General features: G+C 34.4%; 2 pseudogenes; one reads left to right on the top strand and one right to left on the bottom strand.

Moving 5' to 3' along the window:
* Positions 1–1,033: 1,033 nt before the first annotated feature.
* On the top strand, positions 1,034–8,615 carry LOC120134750 (annotated as a pseudogene).
* Positions 8,616–17,241: 8,626 nt separating this feature from the next.
* On the bottom strand, positions 17,242–19,021 carry LOC120134749 (annotated as a pseudogene).
* Between the last annotated feature and the right edge of the window lie 2,337 nt (positions 19,022–21,358).

Raw genomic sequence — 21,358 nt, 5'->3', positions numbered from 1 at the left:
CATCTTCTCCCAACAGCAAGCTTTCAAATATGTTTGTTAAACTTTGAGTATCAAATGATTGATAATTATCATTAAATAGATATTGTATTATATTTATTTATATTAATAATAAAAAATTGTGTTGATGGATTTATAATTTATATGTATTTCAAATCGATGATGTCTGATTTTACAACATATTTTAACGGTATTGAAATTTGCCAAAAATACTGTAATTTATTTTGAAAACCCCAAATTCCTATAATTGTGTGTAGATTTTGTAGGACTAATCAATGATTAAGCTATATTTGCCAAAACCAAGGTTGGGATCAAGCTGTTATCTCATCCAAAAGGGCGAAACCAGGGGGCCTATTGATGCATTTTCCACCTATCACATGATTACACGTGATTAAATATTCAATCATGTACGTACTTCCGGCCATCGTCGGTTACCAAAAATATCATTAAAAAAACAAAAAATTATTGTGTTCTGTCTGAAATCTTTTCGACTGGGAAGCAAGGAGTGTATTCTCTTAACTACATTTAAGTGTTTCTCTCTCTCTCTCTTTTCAACTCTCAAGGGCCAAGGCCATTACAGAGATTACTCAGCATCTTTTCTTTGGTTAAGCAAAGAAAGATCTGAAAATATTGTTGCTATTATTTTGTCTGTAAACTGCTGAAAAACAAGGCTCGGAGATGATGCTGGTTCTCTCATCTTTGTAACTTTTGGAAAAGAAGATCGAAGGCAAATTGGTTGCCCTTTTCGTTAGATTCAGAGTTTGGAGCAGCAATGTTATTTCGAATTACTGATAGTTATTTAGCATTAGATGAGAGAGAAGGTAGTATTTTTTTTTAGATTGAATTTGTCTAGTAAAGTGTATCTGGTTGGATTGATTAGATGTTTATTGGTTTGTAGGGGTGCTCTCGATTTTAGCAGAAATGATTAATTAAGGAAAGTGCAATGGACAAATGAGCACTTATTGCATATTTCGATACTCATGTTTAAAACAAGCTTATAATCAATTTGGTTGATCTATTGTGTTGAATCTGTTGATGGCATCAATTAGAAGCATTGTCTCCGGTGCCTCAACAAGGTAATCTGTTACTGGGGCGGCTGAACGTTCGGTTCCTTCTCTCTGTCGAGGTTATCATAATTTACTCCGAACCCCCATCGACAAATGGTGGATTGCTATCTTCTCTTTTTGGTTTATCCGATTCTCAAGCTTCGGTTCGGTGTTTTCTTCGCCGAGACCCTCTAGGCCTGTTGATAGGTTGAATCACAAAGGACAAGTTTGAGGAGGGCTCTTTTCATTTCTTCATCTGTTTCATAGTTGGTTCTTTTATTGGATTGACATTCTTTTTTCTGGACTTTTCTTATATGAACGCATTTCGAAGCAACAAGCATTCTCTGTTCAGGTAGTATCGACCGCTGGAAGTTTTCCAACTCATGATGGTTCAGAAAGGAATGTAACTTCAATGGTGGACAACACTGGGGTTGAAAATAATGTCACATTGGAGGCACAGGAATGGTGCAGAGACAGGAAATGGTAGGAGGGAATTTAGATGATGCGCTGATATCAATCCTTCTTCAAGATATAAATCTGGAATCTCGGAAGCTTTGATTGTCATAACTCCGACGTATGCTCGATCGCTTCAAGCATATTATCTAAACCGTATAATGTTCAAGGTGTTATTGATCTCCAAAAATTCTGATTTTTTGTGTGAATGATCTTCAATATATGAAGTTTAAATCTGGAAATTTTCACCACAAAATTCCTTATAATGTTCAAGAAATTCGACAAGATTGTAGACCGAATCTGCTGATGAAACTTGAATGATGTATTGAAGGTTATAATGAATTCCGATTGGGGTGAAATTTGGGCTGGAGATTAATCTTAGAATGAATATATATCTGGATAATATAAACCCTAAATTCATTCGTTTGCAATTTTTCATTTTGTGATTTTTTTTGGCTTTTTGATTTTTCTTTATTTTTTTTGGCCTTTTCTTTTGAAAAAATAGCAAACTAACAAGAAGGATTGAATCTAAATTAAAATTAAATAAAAAGAACCTGAAACGGTGAATCTTTTGTGAACTAGCTCCGTTGGGGTACCTTGACGGTTTTTGGTGCAAGAACAAGCAAGATTGCTTGCTTCTTTCCAAGAATCAGCCCAAATCTGATACCAATTGATAGGGAAGCGTGGCGGGTTAATGAATGTGCTCTTTTTGAAGAATCAAACCTAGAAAGCTCTAGACTCGATAAAAACAATGACGAATGAATAGAGAAGGTGGCGGCAATAGCTAGGGTTCTTTTAGGGTTTTTGAGGTGCTGGAAGCAAGATAAAACAAGATTAGAACAGATAAACAAAGATAAAGAAATTAAAAATAAAAAGATAACCAAGAAATCAAAAGATCTCCCTTATGAAGGTGAACGGTAAAGATGATGATGGTGAGGATGGATTTGTGGAAAATAGATAGATAAGTGTCCTATCGAGCCCTCCTAGTCGCAATGAAAAGGCAAACATAATATGACTCTAACCAACCCTCCTAGTCGCGATAAAAAGACAAATTGGAGTGTGAAGATTAATCTCCCTCAAGAGAACTTGAAAAAAGTCCAGGAGAAGAAGCTTCGAAGGCACAAGACAATCAACACTTGCAAAAACGAACTCTCGTTGCATTATTAATCAAAGAAATCTTCTTACAAAGTTGAATGAAGCCTCCTTTATATATGAGCTGAATTCTAAAGGTCCTAAATAACTAAATAATAAAATAACAATAAACTAAACATGTCTTAACTCTAATTCTTAATAAAATAATAATAACTAAAAATATTGTTTAACCCAACCTTAATTCCTAATAAAATAATAAATTTGATCCTAAAAGATAATTCTTCATCCTATATTAAATTATTACAAATAATCAATATAAATATTGAAAATTCGTAATATTACAAAATTACGTATTAATCCCGTATAGGATTTCCTGCATGCATCGTCTTCAGTAAAATGGACATATCTGAGTTTCCAATATCGGATTGATACGATTCAAGAACCGTTAGAAAGATAAGAGATAGATGGTCGTATCTCCAGAAGACATATTGACCAAATAAGATCAGGATCCCATTCAAAAAGTCATCGCAAGTCTTCTTCTGTTCTGATCTTCTTTTCCAATGCTTGGACGAGTGGATCATTTGAAAGAGTTATTACTTCTTTCTTTGATGTGAGCCTTGTGATGCATGTATCATCCTCCCTTTCTTCAAAAAGATTCGACCTCGAATCTGAAACATTAAAAGGAGCACATTAAAATCGTTTAATGATTCATTCACATTATACTTACCGAATAGATATGCTTTGAATCTTCGAGACTTTGTTCTTCTAATAGGTTCGAGTAGAAACATTAGTCCAAAGAAACATGTATTATGAAACCTGGTGCATGTATCACGTTCACCAAAGAAATGTGGCATTATCTCACATTGAAAGTCATCATCTTGATGGAATTGTCTACTTTGCCAATGATGAACATCTACTCCATCGATCTGTTTGAGAAAATGAGGCATATTAGGTATCTACTTTATGTTTTTATTTGTCCGTTCTTTGCTTGGATCTCTTTGGTTAATTGTTTTCGGTTTCATCACCACAACGTCCTTCCTTTTACTTGCGCCTATTACAACAATTTATTTCACTTTGGCCTTTATTATATAGTGGTTCGGGACATGGACTGTGGCCAAACAGACTGGGACAACACTAGAGTTATATTGAAGGGGCCAGTTGTAATGGAACTCAAGTAATTGGATGGCACCTAAATGGACAAAGCAAGAGATTGAGAAGATTCCATGCTGAAATACCGGGTTTGCCTTCAACAGTACCATACTCTGGGATCCAAAACGATGGCACGGACCCACTCTTGAACAGATTAGACAGCTTGACACAGACAAAGATGGCTTTCAAGTAGTGATAGGCCTTCCTTAATTGAATTTAGGTTTCTTATTGCTTCACCTTACTACCGTGATCATGGCGGTTGCTGCCATTTTAGAAAATTAACCCTTGGAAGAGTCTCTTGCAACATTGTTGAAATAATTTGATCCTTCTTGTTCCATATGTGTTTCTTAACTTTTAACATCACTGGTCTGAATTTGCAGTCAGGCTCAATTATTGAACGAGTAGTGGAAGATGAAAGCCAGATGGAAGCTTACCTTGGGACTGCTCAAGAATCATGGTTTGGGACTTAATATTGAATCATCTAACCTTCCATCCTCACAAATGGTTGATGAAGAATAATTTAGACGTTATTGCTCCTCTTGAATGAAGTTCTAGACATCAAAGGACTTGGTTTTGATTGTCGAGGTGAGTGTCACTTCTTTCTCAAGTACTCTTAAGTATTTGTTCGAAAAATTTTGCATGTGAAATGTTAAAAGTCAACAGGGAGATGAAAGTAACTTCATATTAACTTCATTGAACTTATTGTTGAGGTGAGAAGAAAGATAAACAGCAAAGTAAAACAAAAAATTCTGTGCTACAATGATTAATTGAACAGTGGAAACGGTGGAATAATTTGAGATAATTGTAGGCATAATTTTAAAGAAGTATATTGTTTTACCATTTCTGCATTGTCTGCACATTTTGGTTAAGGGAAATTTTATGCTACGGGTTAGGAAAGGATAATCATATGGAAACTCGATCTGGTTCAGCTATTCTTTGGAGTAAAATTGAAAGCGGTTTTGATTAATTATTTGTTACCTACACGGCTACACCCTCTTCTTTTGAGTATCTTGTTGCCTTGCATATGTTATATTCTTTTCTGCTATGTTACTTTAGCAATTCTTTTGAGTATCTTGTCGTAACCGGTTTTCGTTCAGCCACGAAATTTTACTCGGCGGGAAAAGTGATGTGGATAAATAAATGATTTTTTTTAAGGAAATGTTTGAAGTCGCCATCAACATTTTGAGTTAAGTAGGTCGAACACCTAAAAATCATCTTTTAAAATAGTTTTTAAGAAAATACCATTTTAAAAGAGAAACTAGTCTGCGTTTAACCAAAAATTTGTTCTTTTAATAATAAAAAGGGTTCGTGGTCGGTTATGTTTGGGGAAGGATTAACACCCCACAACGCCCAAAAATTGGTATCTATCGATTGTAAATTGTCTCTATTATTGGAAATTTAAAATTCAAAAATATATTTAATTCATAATTCTGTTATTTATTAATATAATTTTAAGAAATATATTAATATATATATATATATATTTATTTATAAATAAGATATTTATTTACTTAGAAATATCAGAAAAACTTATAGGTGCTTTAAGACAACCCATTCTTAATATTAAAAATAAAAATATTAAAATTTTTTCTAAAAATAATTAAAATAAATTAATATTTATAATTTATAAAAATAGAATATTTATTTATTTAAGAATATAAAAAAAGAGCTTCTAGATGCTTTAAGACAACCCATTTCTTATATTAAAAATAAATAATATTAATATTTAAATAATATATATATTATATGACTAATATGAAAATAAACATAAAATAAGCAAAATAGTTAAAGAACTAGAATTAAAGTATTAAAAAATGTAAAGCAAAAATAGAAAATTAAAGTAATGAAATTAAATAAAAAAAATAAATCGCATAATTAAATATTAAGTAAATAACTAAAATAAAAGATATCGAATATAATGCCCAAAAATAAAATAGCTCAGAAGATTAAAAGATAGAATTAAAATGATTAAAATATAATAAAATAATCATAGATATCAAAATGAAAGAAAATAAAAATATAACAGCTAATTTCGAAATTAAAAATCAAGAACTAAAGTGTAAATATGTACCTAAATTATAGGGATTATTTAGGGATTTTCCTATTTAAGTGAATATAATATAAAGATAAGGTAAAGTTAGTGGTTATGTAATTCGACCCTGGGTTAGTGACCAGGATGTAAATAGATGCTTAAATTTGAGGGCCTAAGGATAATTAACCCCTAAATTAATGACTAAAACGAAAAAAAGGCGTTGAAATTACGGGTACCATTTGGTGATTAATCCATAAAATATGTGAACAAATCAAGAAGCTCCCAGAAAATGGGGACCTGACACAAAATTTACCCAAAAAAATTAAAATAAAACCCTCTTTTTACTTTTCCAGAAACACGTGAAGACCAAAATAACTCTCATCCCTCTTTCATTTTCTCTTCTTCCTCTATGGCTGAGATATCCATCTCTTCCACGATGCCGTCGTGGCCAACCCCTCACCGACCACCGGACCTCGATCAACTAAGGTAAAAAAAACGGTCCCTTTTTATTTTCCAAAGCCTGATCGAAAGGCGATCTAGCTCTGACGACCAAGGTAACAAAACTCTCATCCCTTTCTCTTTATTTCAAAAAATAAAAAAATAGAAAAGTTTGATGGAAAAGAAATGGATCTTTGGAAATGGTTTCTTGCTAATGTTGTTGTATTGATTTCGAATGGGTGGGAAAAAAATCATTTTTCCTCCCTTTTTTACAATCTTTATTTGGGTTTTTATAAACCGGGTTTTACATGTGTAAAATAAAAGAAAAATTGAAAAATACATATGATGATTTTTGTGTTGTTGCTTGCTTGTTGGTGGGGAGCTGAAATCAGGACGTGGAGCTGGGGTATAGGCATCTGCTGTGTGGAGCAGAGAACCAGTTGTCGTTGGTGGAAGATCCTGGAACGTAGACGTGGAAGGGGTAGTTATTCCTACTGTTGTTGTAGAGACTGCTGGAGTGTTGCTATTTGTTGTTAGAAGCTACTTAAACAATGTTGTGGTGGAGGGTCAGCTGTTATTGAAGTGCTGTAAGCTGTTGGAATGTTGGCTGGAGCTGAAACGTGGATGGGCTGCTGTTATTTTAAAAATGGTGATTACAGCTGCCCCTCTTTGCTCGTTATTGTGGAACAATAATGGAGCAAAGACATAAAACACCATTTTTAGCTTGAATTGTTCAAATTTTTGAGCTATAAGTTCTTCTCATTATGAACTTTTTGCTCACTTCGGACGAGTTCTTATTATGAACTCTTCCACTGGGAATGATGATCCTCGTCATTCTACAATGGATTTAATTAAGAATGACAATGTCAATGTTGATATCCCTTCCTCTGTGATAGAATCAAGCAAAAGGTCGAACAAGTTCTTCTCATTATGAACTTCTCCCCTCATCGAATGAGTTCTCTCATATGAATTCTTCACTGGAAGTGTTGATCCCTCGAGTGAGGTGTTGTTGATTCAACTCCATATGTGATGAATTGAACTAAGGTTGAACAAGTTCTTCTTTTAGGATTAGTTCTTCTCATTATGAACTTTTCTACTGGGATGATAATTTATTTCCTTCTGTGATGTAATCTAGCAAAAAGTTGAAAAAATTCTTCTCATTATGAACTTCTTCTTTTTCTTCAGATGAGTTCTTCTCATTATGAACTCCTTCTAGAAATGCTGGTTTTCAAAAGAGGGGTTATTAATTTGGCTTCATATGTGATGAATTAAGGCAAGGTTGAACAAGTTATTCTCATTATGAACTTCTTCTCCTTCTTCAGATGAGTTCTTCTCGTTATGAACACTTCTGGAAATGTTGATGCTGATCTATCTCATTCTGTGATAGAATCAAGCAAAAGGTTGAACAAGTTCTTCTCATTATGAACTTCTTCTTCCTCTTTAGATATGTTCTTCTCATTAAGAACTTTCTCTGGAAAAGTTGATGCATCGAGTGATGAATTCGAGCAAAAGGTTGAACAAGTTCTTCTCATTATGAACTTCTTTTTCCTTCTTCTGATGAGTTCTTCTCATTATGAACTTTATCTGGAAATGTTGATGCTGATCTATCTCCTTCTGTGATAGAATCGAGCACAAATTTGAACAAGTTATTCTCATTATAAACTTCTTCTTCCTTCTTCAGATGAGTTCTTCTCATTATGAACTTTATCTGGGAATGTTGATCCATCGAGTGATGAATTCGAGAAAAAGGTTGAACAAATTCTTCTCATTATGAATTTCTTCTTCCTTCTTCAGATGAGTTCTTCTCATTATGAACTTTATCTGGAAATGTTGATCCATTAAGTGATGAATTCAATAGCCATGGAGAGATGTGGTCAGGATTCATCAATTGCAGAGTTGACAGATTTTATATGTGCTGCTCAAATGGCTAAGGCTGCTGACGCACTTCTTCCGGTAGAAGATAGGAAGCTATTATGCAATGACCCCAATTACAAGAAAAGGCGAAACTCGGGCTATGATTTTTTTTAAAAAGGAAGAAGCAGAGGAAGCTTGAAAAGAGGCCTCTTAATGAAGACGATTATGCAGTTCATCTTTCAAATCTAATGATTGGTTTTGGGGTTCCTACTGAACCAAATCAGATAACTCAAAGAACACTTCCAGAAGATGTTATTGGGCCTCCTTATTTCTACTACGAGAACGTGGCACTTGCTCCAGTTGGTGTTTGGACCGAAATGTCACGGTACTGATATGATGTAGAGCTAGGATTTGTAGATTCAAAGTATATTTGTGCTACTGCACGAAAAAGGGGCTATATTCATAATCTGCCAATTGAGAACATATTTCTTCTTATTGCGCTTCCTCCACGCACCATACATGATGCTTTTTCCATTGACAAAGAAATGGTGGCCTTCTTGGGATCCAAGAACAAAGTTGAACTATTTACAAACATGTACAGGAAGTGTCAAATTGACAGAAAGGATCCGTAAGGCTCTTGAAGCTTATGACGATGAGCCACATTCGAGTGTCCAGAAGTATGTTCTTGATGAGTGCCGAAAATGGAATCTGGTATGGGTTGGAAGAAATAAAGTTGTTCCACTTGAACCTGATGAGGTGGAAATACTTCTAGGTTTCCCTAAACACTATACACGAGGAGGATCTGCTAGAGACATATTCCCCGGTGGTATCAATGTCTTGTCTTTTTTCTCTGGGATCAGTGATGCATGGGTTGACTTCTACTGTCTTGGCATACCTTTGAAAACAGATGCGCAAGAACTGAATGTTGATCGGTTGGAGCAATTAATGAGTAGATTTGGCGAATTCGACCTTGTTGTTAGTGGCATCCAGTGTAACAACCTTACCGGAAGAAATAAACATCATTAGGATGAACTAGAAGATTTTTGTTGGTGCATTTTCTTGCAATGGCTGCTACAACAACTTTCTTTTCTGTAACCCCAAGATACGCACTGCCATATCTCACTCTTCCGGAAATATGGAAAGGTTTAGTTGATAACAAAACTTGGTTATCTCTATTTTTGGAATCCATGTAACCAAGGTTATCCAATATGAAAGATTTATAAGTGTAGAATCTATTCTAATACCATAAGTTCTCAAATTCAAGTTCAACAATCTTCTGAAGGACATAATGGATATAATCCTGACAAAGAACATGATTGACATGGAAGAGGCAACAATGATGCATCAAGATCTGAATCAGTATCACGGTATAACCAGAGTGCAAGTAGTGGACTTGTTCATTCCCATAATACACCCTAATGGGACTTGTGACTCTGTGATTGGAGAATCTACTAGAGACATGGATTGATGGCTGAGGAAAATAATTTGTCTGGTGATGCTTATAGCCCTCAGTATGAGATAAGTGATAATCTTTCTTGATGGATTACTAAGGATGTCACAGGAGAACGTTACAAGTTCGATTCTCTAGACTTTCTGGCTTCTTGGACCACTTACTTTCAAGAAAGTGAAATACTTCATCATTCTGGCCTCGTTCATTCTTTTTCTTCAATAGAGGTAGAATAGTCAACAACTTGCTTCAAGGACCTTTCTAATTTGAGACTGTCCTGTTTGAAAATGTTTTTCCTCATTTCTTTATCGAAGAATGAAAGAATTTTGTAAAGTGTTGCCTATCACAGATTCACAATAGAATCAAATCATAAGCATGAATTTAATGAATATCAAATAAATCAATTACACTTTTAAATCAAAAAATCATAGTCCTATGGCAAGTGTCAAAATTATTGACTGATTTAGGGCTTAGGTTGATTCTGGTAAAATAAGGTCTGTCAAGTTGATCCAGCATATATGTCTTATTTGAGCTTCCACTATCTTGAAGGAATGGTTGTTATGCTCATCTCATAGAGATACTTCTTAGTTCGAGAATCTCAGGAATGTCTTTGGGAAGTGCAGTGCTTCATCAAGAGCTTAAGATCATCTCTTATGTCGTTGTTGAACCATTCAATATTCGAGCCGCCTTTTCAAGTTTTCAACTTGAATCCTCATTTGGTTCCAAGATGTTATTTAAAAATTTACATCTTGAACCCCTTTTTTATCATTTTTCATATCATGCATTAAAGTTTTTTTTTTAAAAAAAAACCAATTTTTGCAAATAAAAAATCAATCTTGAAAGGCGGAATGAAATCTGAAGATAATCTCTTTCACATAGAAATCCATGTATGATTAGAATGGACTTTTCAGGTACGTAACGTAGGCAAAGGCTCATGGTTACGAAAGAAAGGGATAAAAAGGCTCAAACAAGTAGTTAAGGGTAATTGAACCAATGATCAATTCATTCTGATGCCTTCAATATTGCATTGCTTGACTTGGATCTGCTTTGCTGCTTGTCATTTTCTTTTGGATCCCTTTAAACTGTCAATTTTATGGGTTCATTTCCATTTTTTCATCTTGCTCTTCTGTTGAATATGAATTTTTGAATTGATTGCACTTGATCAACCTTGTAGCTCGAGGCTCAATAAGTCACCCATCTTGATTAATTTTTCCTTTATTACTTTTTTCCTTTATTTTTTTTTTGATGGACGAGTATAGGGCTTCAACTGCTTTGAGCACCTCCTTTTCCTCTTGTATTTTGGAAATTCTTTCGTTATTCTTGAATGGATTGATCTTCAAGCACTTTGCATTTGATCTACCTTGTAGTTCAAAACTCTCTCCATTTCATGAAGATTTGCCTTTGTAATTGACAATCTTTATTCCTGTGAGCAGATATCCTTCTTCTTGCCCCCCAATGTGGAGGGTGATCCTTGGTTAAGGTTGAATCAGAAGAAAAATCATTTAGGCTCAAAAGGGGACAACAAGGGATATATATATATATGAAAGGATAAATGAAACAATGTCGTTCGTCATCTCATACACAGAAGCATTTGTAAAAAGAGTTATCCCCAGGGGGATGAATATTCAAGATTAATCTTTATTTATATGAAAACAATATAAATTAATGCATGATATATTTATGTAAATCAATCTTTCTTCTTCTTCTTTGAGTATGCCCCAACCACTCAAAATTATCTTCGATAAGTTGATCCATGATGCCTCATCTCGTCTCTTCTTGCAGGAATATTCATGAATAATTTGAAAGTTTGGTTCTTTTGAGGTCTTTTGGTTCATGATGGTTTTGTATTTGGAAGGACAAATGTGTGACTTTTGAAGTCATGTATATAGTGGAGGGTAATGAACCAATCAACTCTACCCGAGAAGGTAAACATCTGAATTTGGTGTCTTAAAAACAGGTAGAGACATTATTCTCGAGTCTCAGATAAAATGTGCGGTCAAGATTTGATTTTGGTGAGGATAAAGTAATTGGCATTGGATGGGATATGGAAGGTATAATTTTACCACTTGCCAAAGATCTATAATTCTTGAAAAAGAATATTTAATCTACTTGATACTAAAAAAATTTCAAGATTAAAATTTAATTCTTTGCTCATAACCATAAAAGAAACACAACTTTATTTATTGCACAAAAAGCGGAGAAAGGAACAAAAACAAATTCAAACAAGTTGCTGAAAATAGAAAGTACTACAATGGTAGATAACAATTCCACTTGTTTATGCATCATTACTCCTCCAATGTTGGGTGTGTAATAGGATCAGGGTCATTGTCCTCATTTCCCCCCCACTTCTTAATCATTTCTCTTATCTGGTCTCGTTTGGATGATTCCTCAGACGTAGCAATCTCTACTTCTTTCTTAGCAACTTTGTGGTCAGATCTTATCTCCTTGTTTATCAGTTGGAATTTGGGCTCAAAACAATTCTTATTGGTGACAATAGCTTTGTCCCAGTTCTGAACACATATTGCAGCTGTGATTGGCGTAATATTCGTCATGTTCTCTAAACTGCCCAAAGTTTCATCTGTCCTCAGGAAGTCTGATATGGGTGTTTGAGATGGTTGCATCTTCCCAGTTTATTTTTAGACCTATGGGCCAATCTCGGATTACATTCATGAGAACCTTTTTGCTTTGATTTCCTTTCCCATTTTCTTGTGTCTGATATTCTTCACAGGATTTGATCACATTAGTCTCAGTCGAGGCAATAATTTCCGAGCATTGAACTTTAACCCCTTCTTTGCGTTTTTGAATTGCTTGCTCTAAAGGATCTTGGAAATTTCTCTCAAGGTTACAAGGAACCTTAGCTGAACAATTTGGAATTCCAGTCGGGTTTATCCAAGGAACCTCCTTATAGGTCCAATTCTCATTTGGAGGCCATTGTGGCTTAACAAGTTGTGGAGTAGTTAATCTGGCTGAGAGTATTTTTTTACTATAATTTTTCACCTGAAAAGTGGAAAGGAGGAAATTGAAAACCCTGCACATTCTTTTTCTTCTTGATCAGCCTCTGTCCCTTTTCTATGCCCCTTTTCTCTGGGTAAAGCTTATCTCTCACAAGTGAACTTTTTTCATTCTTTGATTTTTCATTCACTGTTAATTCACCAATGTTCCTTGGGACCAAATCTTGAAACTGTCTTGAATTACCATACTCACTAATAGGTTCTTGATCATCAGAAACTATCACATCGAACTCATCATTATCATTCAAAACCTCATTCATAGCCTTTATAGTGGGATCCTCTAAGGGTTTCCCTCCATGGATCATATCATTCATCATGTCCATTAACGTGATCATTTGTTCTTTTGAATCAGCCTGGAACTTTTTTGCATGATTAGTCATTTCTTGTTGAGTCTTGATAAGTTGCTCTTGCAGCTTCTCGATTCTACCAACCCTTGCTAAATTCTCATTCATAGTTCTTATCCTTCTTTAGGAAGACCGAGTTATCTCCAATTTGATTTCAAAAATTCTGTCATGGAATTCTCCACAAATTATTCCACGTTGTCATGATTAAATGCATGTAAAATAGTTTGAAATAAAATGTAATTATGCGAAGATGCAAATGCAAAAATGAAAATGTAAATACAAACGTAAAAATGCAAAATGCAAATGTAAATATGTGAATGTAACAAATAAGAATGCAAATTGTGCAATACAAAAACAAACATAAAAGTATAAATGCAAAATGAAAATGCAAAGATATAAAATGCAAATGCATGTATGAAAATGTGTTACTCAAGAGTGATCATCTTAGAACAGATTTCATTGAACACAAAAGTTTCCGTGCATCAAACAAAACTTTTACATATTTTCATTCCTAACTTTAACAAAACTTTACATATAGGGGATAACTTTCCCATTTTCTTCTCTAAAGCCAAGTTAGTTTTCAGTCATGCTCAAAAGTTGAGTTATCAGTCTTCTTCAATTCCTTGTAAAGTCAGCCGAGTCTATCAGCTTATTGGCCATATTGCTTGTCTGGACTGCGGCCTCTTCCATGACATTCCTTTTTTCCTCCATATTCTGTCATTTCTCAGAGTTGCTCGTTTTTCCGTGTAAGAGAACCTTTGTGTTCAAGAAGTTCTTAGATAAGATCTTCATATATTTGCAGTCTTTTTCAGTTTGGTGACCCCTGTATCCACTCTTCTGGGGGTGTTTCCTATGCCAGCATTTTGAAAGGCTTGACTGATCTTCTGGAAATCTTCATGCATTGTTTCCATTTCTGTGCTCAATTTCTTGTTTTGATTCTTCAAATAACATGCTTGAGCCTCATAAAAACCTCATTTATTCTGAATGCCCTGACTGATACTCTTGCCATATAGTGCTTTTGGTATCAATATGGCAGGATCTTTGTGTAATACTTTTGGTATTAATATAACATGATCTGTGTGTGTATTGCCTGCTTCTATCCTCGGAGTTTCCTCAGGATGTCTTTCCTTGGCCGCATCATATTTTGTTTGATCATAAATTTTTTTGTCCATTTACGATTTCTTTCCAATTTGATGAACAGTCTTTCAAGTCAACACCTTTTGATTATGCTATGATCATGCAATGCAAGCACAAGAAACCGATATAAACAAATTAGAGCAAACAAAATGTATGAAAAATAAAATGAGAAAGGAAAAAAATAAATTGGTTAGTACCTATTAATGGAAAAAAAATTCTATCTATCAAGGTTTAAATCCTAACCTCATGCTTTCTAGTTCCATGTTTTTTTGGAAAAATTACCTAACTGCATTTCTAGATCGCATGCATTTATTCAGGAAAAAAGAAAAGAAAATAAATTAAAAGCTAGAGCTTCTCCTTTGTGTATACCTACGGACAAAGGTTCAATATAGTCTTAGATCATGAGAATTTCTAGGGTTTATTATATGCAGGGTTTTAGTTCTAAGAGTAAAGGTACTCGAATTGTCCTTATTAGTGCCCCCTTAGGCTGCCAACCCTCAATCCTAGTCCACTACAGACTTAAGTGGATCGAGTTTAATCGAGGGGACACATTTCTCTATGCATGACACAAGGAATAATTCCCACGAAGACATAGAGCATATGAACCCCAAAAGTTATTTGTTAGGTCTGACAGAATAAATTCTCACGAAGACGTCACTTCACTCCACTTAAAAGGGACAAGCTTGATTATAAAGTTATGTTATACAATGTACGTGTGTATGTGAGGAAAATGTTCAAACCTCTAAAAACAAATAAATAATGGAATAATACTTGAAAATAAAATAAAGATATAAAATAATATATAAATATTATGAAAATAATAAGTATATATAAAATTTTGAAAAGAAGGGTTTATAAAATAAATATATGAATTTTTAATTTTAATTAATGAGATAATTTATAATTGTTTTTAAAGCTTTACCAGGTCCCCAGTGGAGTCGCCAAGCTGTCGTAACCGATTTTCGATCGAGGCACGAAATTTTACTCGGCGAAAAGTGATGTGGATAAATAAATGGTTTTTTAAGTAATGTTTGAAGTCGCCATCGGTCTTTTGGGTTAGGTAGACCGAATACCTAAAAATCATTTTTAAAATAGTTTTAAGAAAATACCATTTTAAAAGATAAACTAGTTTGCGTTTAACCAAAAATTCGTTCTTTTTAATAATAAAAAGGATTCGTGGTCGGTTACGTTTGGGGAAGGATTAACACCCCCACAACGCCCAAAATTGGTATCTGTCGATTATAAATGTCTCTATTATTGGAAATTTAAAATTCAAAAATATATTAATTCATAATCCTGTTATTTATTATAATTTTAAGAAATATTATAATATATATATATATATATATATATATATATATTTATTTTTATAAATAATATTTATTTACTTAGAAATATCAGAAAAAGACTAGGTGCTTTAAGATAGCCTATTTTTTAATATTAAAAATAAATAAATATTAATAAAATATTTTTCTAAAAATAAAATAATTAATTAAATATAATTTATAAAAATATGATATTTATTTATTTAAGAATATCAAAAAGTTAAATATTAATATTTAAACAAATATATATATTTATATGACTAATATGAAAATAAACATAAAATAAAGCGAAATAGTTAAAGAACTAGAATTAAAGTATTAAAAAATGTAAAGCAAAAATAGAAAATTAAAGTAATGAAATTAAATAAATAAAAATAAATCGCATAAATTAAAATATAAAGTAAAGAACTAAAATAAAAGATATCGAATATAATGCCCAAAAATAAAATAGCTCAGAAGATTAAAAGACAGAATTAAAATGATTAAAATATAATAAAATAAATCATAGATATCAAATGAAAGAAAATAAAAATATAGCAGCTAATTTCGAAATAAAAAAATAAAAACTAAAGTGTAAATATGTACCTAAATTATAGGATTATTTAGGGATTTTTCCTATTTTAAGGACTATAATATAAAGATAAGGTAAAAGTTTAGTGAGCTATATGTAATTCGACCATGGGTTAGTGACCAGGATGTAAACATATACTTAAATTTTGAGGGCCTAAGGATAATTAACCCCCTAAATTAGTGACTAAAACGAAAAAAAGGCACTGGAATTACAGGTATAATTTGGTGATTAATTCATAAAATATTTGAACAAATCAAGAAGCTCCCAGAAAATGGGGACATGACACAAGATTTACCCAAAATAATTAAAATGAAACCCCCTAAATAACTCTCCTCCCTCTTTCATTTTCTCTTCTTCCTCCATGGCCGAGATGGCCATCTCTTCCACAATGCCGTCGTGGCCAACCCCTCACCGACCACCGGACCTCGATCAACTAACGTAAAAAAAACGGCCCCTCTTTATTTTTCAAAATCCGACCGAAAGGCGATCTAGCTCCGACGACCAAGGTAACAAAACTCTCATCCCTTTCTCTTTATTTCAAACAATAAAAAAATAGAAAAGTTTGCTGGAAAAGAAATGAATCTTTGGAAATGGTTTCTTGCTAATGTTGTTGTATTGATTTCGAATGGGTGGGAAAAAATCCTTTTTTCCTCCCTTTTTTACAATCTTTATTTGGGTTTTTATAACCCTGGTTTTACATGTGTAAAATAAAAGAAAATTTAAAAAATACATATGATGATTTTTGTGTTGTTGCTTGCTTGTTGGTGGGAGCTGAAATCGGGACGTGGAGCTGGGGTTTGGCATCTGCTGTTGAGCGGAGAACCAGCTGTCGTTGGTGGAAGATGCTGGAACGTAGACGTGGAGGGGGTAGCTATTCCTATTGCTGTTGTAGAGATTGCTGGAGTGCTGCTATTTGTTGTTAGAAGCTACTTGAACAATGTTGTGGTGGAGGGACAGCTGTTATTGAAGTGCTGCAAGTTGTTGGAATGTCGGCTGGAGCTGAAACGTGGACGGCTGCTGTTATTTTAAAAATGGTGATTACAGGAAATTTTATGCTACGGGTTAGGAAAGGATAATCATATGGAAACTCGATCTGGTTCAGCTATTCTTTGGAGTAAAATTGAAAGCGGTTTTGCTTATTTATTTGTTACCTACACGGCTACACCTCTTCTTTTGAGTATCTTGTTGCCTTGCATATGTTATATTCTTTTCTGCTATGTTACTTTAGCAATTCATTTCCAGAAGTATTGTATTCGACATCCGCGAACAACAAAAGGCTCACATACTTTTTCTAAAACTTCTATTTCTGTACTCAATCAATACGGCAAGATTTTTCTTCTTCTTTTGACATTATACATATCTAAGTAGAGTGCTATTGTATTCTAATAAACTTAACAATCATCTATCCTCTCATGATCTCCTTTTCTGAATATCTCAGCCTAGTTTTCATGATCTCTACGACAAGGACCATAAGCTTTGCTGCAAGCCAGAACATATATGAAATTAAGCATGCTCAAGCCAGCATTCATATTCCTTGAAACCCAACTTTCCCTCCTCTTTTAGAAACATTGTCAACTGTGCTTGTTATAAAACAAGACACTAGACTTGCAATGGAAAGTCCCAACCCCAAATACCAGTCTGGTTGACATGGTTTTCGGTAATTCAGAGTAATAGAATTCAACCTGTCCAATATCATTGAAAGCCTCAACCAAGCCTCCTAGGACATAGTATGGAAGTAGCCATAGTGCAGACATATGCACCAAGGCCTGTGGTTTGTTTGAGAGTCCTTGGATCCCGATATTTCGTCGAGTATACGCTACAATTGTTCATGCTGCTACGGATGCTCAATAGAAAAGAAGGCCAATCCCCATTCTTTATTTCAAACCAAGACTAACCAGTTTTCCTTTAATCTTGAAGCTAAAGGAAACTATTCGATCATAGATAGGAATCCATATAACCATAGAGATCAGCAGAAACATGCTAAATGAAGCTGCTGGAATTTCAAAGTTTGAAATATGTCTGCCCATGGTGCCTGCTTGAATTACTGCAAATGGGCTTTGAAGAAAAGTCACATACATCATGATTCCTGCAGAACAAAGCGACAGCACTCTTAGCAATGCTTTTAGATCCTCCACTTGATCTATTGTACAAAGATTTCAGTGGTTCGAAGCAGTTACATTCAAGCTTAAGTCCCGTTGAGGATCTTTTACCACACAACCTTTATTCAGAAACCTGGACATATTACAAAGAAAATACTAAGGATAAGGATAATGAAGATAACAGATCAACTTGTTAAAAGTATGAAACTCAGAGGTCACAGTCAGGGTAGATGAAGAAGAAAGGGCTGCTGATACTTAGGTTTTAACCTGGACCTACCGGATAACATCTTATAAGCATAGTTATATGAATCAACTGGACTAAGCTCGGGTCTCAAATAAGCTACTGGATGTCATTTAGATGAACTATACTAATTTGATGGTAGGCAAATGTATTGTAATGATGATACCTTTGATTTTCACTTGGCACTTGAAGCATTGATCCCTTTCTGATATGGTAAACTTCATTTGTGGCATGAGATGGTAACTAGATTCGCCTATTTCTGAAAGTGGCCACTAGAACTTACCTATGACTCCAAAATTCTCTATGAGTAATAGAATCCAAAATTCTAACATATTTTTTTGGGTATGGCGCAGACTGTAAAAGTTATATTTTTAGGAAAAAAAAATTAATCTTTCTTTAAAAAGTAATTTTTAGGTGTTTGATCATGTAAGTCATGTAACACTTCTAGATATAGATTGGGATTCTACTGTAAATATTAGTGTTCTAGTTTATCACCAACTCTAGCTTATTTTGTAGATAAAGTTAACTTACCTACGACTCTTGTGCATCTCTTGTATAAAGCTTCATTGTACTTTTTCAATTAGATAGGATGGTGAAGAAAAACTTTTTTTCTACATGATATCAATTTAGGTTAGATCCTGCCTCACCATATATCGACTACGGTGGTTTTTCCAATCTCTTCTGAGGTTGTTTTCTGAGGCTACGCCCCCTGCCTCTAACACCCAGCTGACTCCTCTACTACTTCCATCACGTGTCACCGCTTGAATGTCAATAACTACATTCATTGGTCTCAATCGGTCCGACTTTACATCACTGGTCGTTGGAAGCAACAATCTCTTAGAAAATATGTCGATTTCAAACTCTACTAATCCTAATTACGATTCTTGGCTGAATGAGAACATCATGATTATGTCGTGGTTACTTAATGCTATGGTTCCTGAAGTGGTGGGGGAGAACTTTATGTTGTATAATACAACCTCTGAAATTTGTCATGCTGCGCGAGAAACTTATTTCAATCTCGACAATTCTACTGTTCTATTTGGGATTGAATGTCAGATTAATGTCTTCAAGCAAGGTATGAGTGTCGTGCAATATTTCACTCATTTGTCTCAGTTTTGGTAGCAACTTGATCTGTTTGAATCCTATGTATGGCTTTGTGGAGAGGATTCCAAGCTCTTTAACAACTGATTGTGAAACGATGTGTGTTCCAATTCTTGTCTGGTTTAACTGCAGATCTCGATGAAGTTCGTGGGCGTGTTTTGGGTGCTAAACTTCTTCTTTCTCTCAGGGAGGTATTTTCTGAAATTCGTTGCGAGGAAAGCATGCGAATTCTCATGCTTTCTACACCTGTTGTTGAAGGATCGACTTTGCTTACGTACTCTCATAGTGATTCTCGCCCTAATAAGGGTTAACCCTGGTATGATCATTGCAAGAAGGTTGGCCATCTTCTTGATAAATGTTGAAAACTCAATGGGCGACCCGCAGATTAGAGGTCTTCGAAATAGCCTTCCAACGTGAATCTCAGGGTCATTATGTTTGACCGATAACACTACTGTGTTCGTTTAGTAAGCAGCAAATGGAGGAACTGAAACAACTATTTGGTCAGTTGAATTCTTCTTTCGAAACCAAGCATGCGTGTACTGTGCATGAATGTAGCATTTCTTTTGCTACACTGACTTCTCCTTTCTGTGAGTAAATTATTTGCTGACTTGTGTTGCACTACCCATTTTAACTCCGATATTTGTGTATTTTAGGATTCGAGCTCGGAAAAGGTTATTGACAGTGCTAAAGCTTCGTGGTAGTCTTTACAATCTTGAGTTTTTTGTCTCCTCTTATTTCGATCTCTCCACCACATGCTGATGTTTCTGCCGAGATATTGTTATGGAATTTTAGGTTAGGTCATCCTAAATTTTTATATCTAATAAAGTTGTTTCCCAAGCTATTCATTAATAAAAATCTTTCATCATTTTCTTATGATATTTGTCACTTTGCCAAGCAAACTAGAAGTTCATATCGCCCTTCTCCGTACCACTCTTCCAAACCTTTTGCTAATATCCACAATAACATTTGGGATCTCTTGTGTCAAAAGCTTAAATGAGGTTCAATGGTTTGTCTCGTTTATTGACGATCATTCTCATATTATGTGGACTTTTCTCATATGTAATAAATTCGAGGCTGGTGATATTTTTAAAAGATTCCATAAAATGGTTGAAACTCAATTTTAGAGTTTTGTTAGGATTTTTAAGTATGATAATAGCAGTGTATATTTTTCTCACACATTAGTGTCTCTCTTTTAGGAAAAAGAGATTGTTCATATCACTTCTCGTGTCAATTTATCTCAATAAAATGGGGTCGCTGAACGTAAAAACAAACCTCTTCTTGAGGTTATCAACTCCCTTCTTTTTTTTTCTTTTAAAAATGTTCCTAAGTATCTTTGAGGTGAGGCTCTCCTAACTGCTACTTATTTAATTAAGAGAAAATAACCTCAGTGACCAAAAATCCCATATAATATACGATTTTAACCAACTTTTTCCGGATTTGCCAAAATGACCAACAAAATCGCAATGCGATCGCAAATTCGCAACGCGATCTCCATTATCGCAAATCAGTTTCCAGATTCGCAACGCGATTATGACTATCGCAATGCGATTTTTCAATTTCGCGTTGCGATTTTCCCAATTCGCAATGCGAATAAGTAAATCGCAATGCGAATTTGGAAAATCGCAATGCGATGCTGACTATCGCAATGCAATTTTCCTAATTCGCATTGTGATTTACGTATTCGCGTTGCGATTTTCATAATTCGCAATGCGAATACGTAAATCGCAACGCGATTAAGTAAATCGCAATGCGAATTAGGAAAATCGCAATGCGAATACGTAAATCGCAATGCGAATCTTACTATCGCAATGCGATTTACATAGCGCCATTCGTATTAACGCGTATTTTTTTTTTCAAATTTCAAACACGAATTTTTTCTTAATAAATCGGAAACTGAACCGTCCACAGTAATCGCAACTCATAACCTCAAACCTAAAAACACAACACTCAGTCCCATCTCCATCTCTCACTCTCTACGACGAAATCCGTCCCCATCTCCGAAGATTTCCGTCCCCATCACC

The sequence above is a fragment of the Hibiscus syriacus genome, unplaced genomic scaffold (genome assembly GCF_006381635.1).
Source record: "Hibiscus syriacus cultivar Baekdansim isolate YM2019G1 unplaced genomic scaffold, ASM638163v2 tig00110597_pilon, whole genome shotgun sequence".
Lineage (NCBI taxonomy): Eukaryota > Viridiplantae > Streptophyta > Magnoliopsida > Malvales > Malvaceae > Hibiscus > Hibiscus syriacus.
The sequence above is the reverse complement of the archived record's forward strand: the minus strand, read 5'-3'. Positions and strand labels throughout refer to the sequence as shown.